We start from the raw sequence: 3,290 nt of genomic DNA, 5'->3' as shown, positions 1-3,290 counted from the left end.
TTCCAGTTTCCTACATCATTCAACATCCTGTTTTCTTTTCCAGGTTTGTTTAGCATTAATCTTAATACAGCACATAGACTGGTATCATGTCTAGCAATAAAAATCCTATAGGATCTATATCTAGGGCGGGATGCAAATTAAAAGGTTTATTCCCAAAGGAATTGTCTTAACACAGAGATCTTTATTATGCTCACGTTTATTTCTATGAGTGAATCTGTAGCTTGTTTTTCAAACCAAAATCTCTAAGCCAAACAAGCAAGTTTGTTTAAATTTTTGAATGATTTTGTTTTGAATTGGATTGTGTGAAACAGAAGTGATAAATGGTAGGGAAGGAGAGAGTGCAGAAAACAATGATTTACAATACAATTTTGAGGTGATAGGGGATTCTGCGGAGAAAGTGGGATACATTGACCATAATGAAACAGGCTTTTTTTCAAAAGGGGGCGCGGGGAGAAACATGAAAGAAAAATATTTACAACACAAATGAACATGCATATAGATCAGTGTTTCTCAACTTGTGGGTCCCCAGGCATTTTGGCCTACAACTTCCAGAAATCCCAGCCAGTTTACCAGCTATTAGGATTTTTGGGAGTTGAAGGCCAAAACATCTGGGGACCCACAGGTTGAGAACCAACTGATATAGAAGGAATAAGAAGAAGACAAGAGACTTGTGAAACTATTACTTTCATTTGACATGAACACCTTTGGTTCTTTCTTTTTTGTAAAGTCATTTTGATTAGAATTTTTTAGCAACCTTTATATCTATTACATCTGTTATCTCATATGTTTTATCTAATACAATAAAAGTAGATGAGCAATGTATCTGAAAGAAAATGAGAAGGTAAGAAAGAAAAATAGCTGTGAAGAGAGGAGAGAGGGAAAAAGAGAGAAGAAAAAAACACCTTTGGTTCTAAAGATTTGCACACCATGTTGGTGCTGGCCTGTTTTGCTCTATAGCCACATTAAAGGGAGGCAGTTCTTGTCGCTTCATAAGAAAATGGTTGTTCTTGAATGTTTTTTTTTCCCATTGGATAGTTTCATGTTGTACAGAAAACTTGCTACGTACATTACAGTTAGGTGTTGTTGGAACTGTAGGCTTATAGTGACAGAAAGGATCTAGAGCAGTGTTGGGCTTCATCTCCCAGAATGCCTCATCATTGGCGAAGGCAGAGGAGACTTTTGGGAGTTGAACTCCAAAAACACTTAGAGGCGTAGAGCTTGGGAGGCACTGATTTAAAGTTAATATTACAGTTAGATTTGCTGAGGCTAAGGTCACAAGATCCTGCCCAAAATGGAAAAACAACCCAAACAAATAAAAATATGTGTGTATCCTAGGGAACACCTCTCTACAAACCTCTGTGACCCTCCAGGTGTTTGGATCTCCAACTCCCCGAATCCCTAGCCAGCTTGTCCAATGGCCACGAATGTTGAAAGCTGAAGTTCAAACCACCAGGAGGGCTATAGTTTGTGCAGATCTGCTCTAGATCCTAATGTATGACTGGGGGCGGTTCCCCTGATCTACAGTTTCCTAGAAATCAAATCTGTGAATAATCAAATCTGCAAAAGTCAACCCCCATAAATGCAGAGGGTGCACTACATCAAGATAGTTTCCATCTAGCAATCAATATTTTCCCTCCTTTTCTCTATTTGTAGCAATATTGATTTTATAACAATACAACACACTACTCCTCTAATCCTAATGGTGAAGGCAATGATATGTGCCTTCTCTTAGCATTAAATAGGACTTTTCCTCTGGAGAAAATCCATTGTACTGGTTGGTCAACCAGTAATGGGAGAACTGAAAGTTCCAGAGAAGTAAATGCAGATCAACTTTTCTTTGTTCTCTTTGCTGCTTTCTGTTAATGAAAACAGGAAGTTTCTGTTTGAGGACACTCCAAGACATATATTTTATTTGAACCAGGAGTCATATTGGAAAGGGCTACATGATTGCAGGAGTTGAGACATAGTTTTCTACTTTTCATATCATTTGTGTGCCATTGCCGATGTGATCTCTAGTATGTTACCCATGTAATTTTATAATGTGCTTAAAACATTAAAATCATAGAAGCTTTCCTGCATTATGCCATGTGAACCATGTTGCCAATTATTTTTAACAATTGCATCCAGGGAAAGCTCTGGAGAATTCTATAGTACTAGATGGGTTATACGCACAAAAAAGGCCAGAAGATAGGCTTCCAGCTATGATTATTTACTTTTGAAAAACAAATTGCTTATTACTGCTTTAGACAAAAAACTATTGGCGGCATTTCATACCTCCCCCTTAGAATTTGTTTACTGCAGCCATCGAAACAGCAAACAATGTTAGAGATTGTTAGAAGAGCAGGAACTATAATCACTGCATATATAAACTTATGGTGTCCCTATATTTTTGAAAACTGGCCACACAGTCATAAACAGGATATAGTTAAACTGGAAAGTTACTTCGAGAGAAACAAACAAAACTCATTTGCTGTTCATTGAAATCTTGCTGAGATTAAAAAAAATGGATCCACCATTCTGAAAATTCCTTCCAAGTCTTCAGCATGGCCGCTGTGATTTCCATACTGCATCAATATTTGAGATTTCCTGAAGAGATATGTAAAAAGATGCTTTGTTAGATACTATATACTAAATGTATACTGGTTGATGTGGAATTGAGAGAACTTCAGGCCTGTCTGAACTATTGTCAAACCAATTGTTCCTAATACCTTTTGGAAAATAAACTATTACAATTCATATCCCCAATGTGAATGAGGAAAACTTAAGCTATCTGGTCAGAAAATTAGGACAGAATTTTGTTCAGAGTTCTAAATGTTCCTCTTTGCCATCTTCTCCTGGCCTAGATTGTAAAGCCACGAGAAACAGCTCTCCCTATGCCCCAACATAAAAGTTCTGGGTTTTTTTAGACTTTCATGGGAATTTTGGGAACCACCATCAAAATTAATTTGGTGTGAATTATGTCATTATAGCTTAAATGTTGGCCTTATGTCTGACTTAATTCTCAAACGTTACTAGGAAAGTAAGGGCATGTCATTCCTCTGAGAGATCATTTGTAAAGATCAGAATAGAAATTAACTTTATTGTTCTTATGCAACTTGCGACCTCACACATTTCTTCTCTGATTCAACCAGCAGGAACAGAAATAAGTAAAACCAGATGTTTTAAATCAAAATCCTGAAATCTAATCATAACAATCACACTCCATTGTTTCTGACTTTGTCCATTATACATCTGAAAGATCATTAGCACCTATTTATCATTGGTTTTCATCCTGGGTGGCTGGGGGTTTG

This window comes from Anolis carolinensis, chromosome 1 (genome assembly GCF_035594765.1).
Source record: "Anolis carolinensis isolate JA03-04 chromosome 1, rAnoCar3.1.pri, whole genome shotgun sequence".
Classification (NCBI taxonomy): Eukaryota; Metazoa; Chordata; class Lepidosauria; order Squamata; family Dactyloidae; genus Anolis; species Anolis carolinensis.
The sequence above is the reverse complement of the archived record's forward strand: the minus strand, read 5'-3'. Positions refer to the sequence as shown.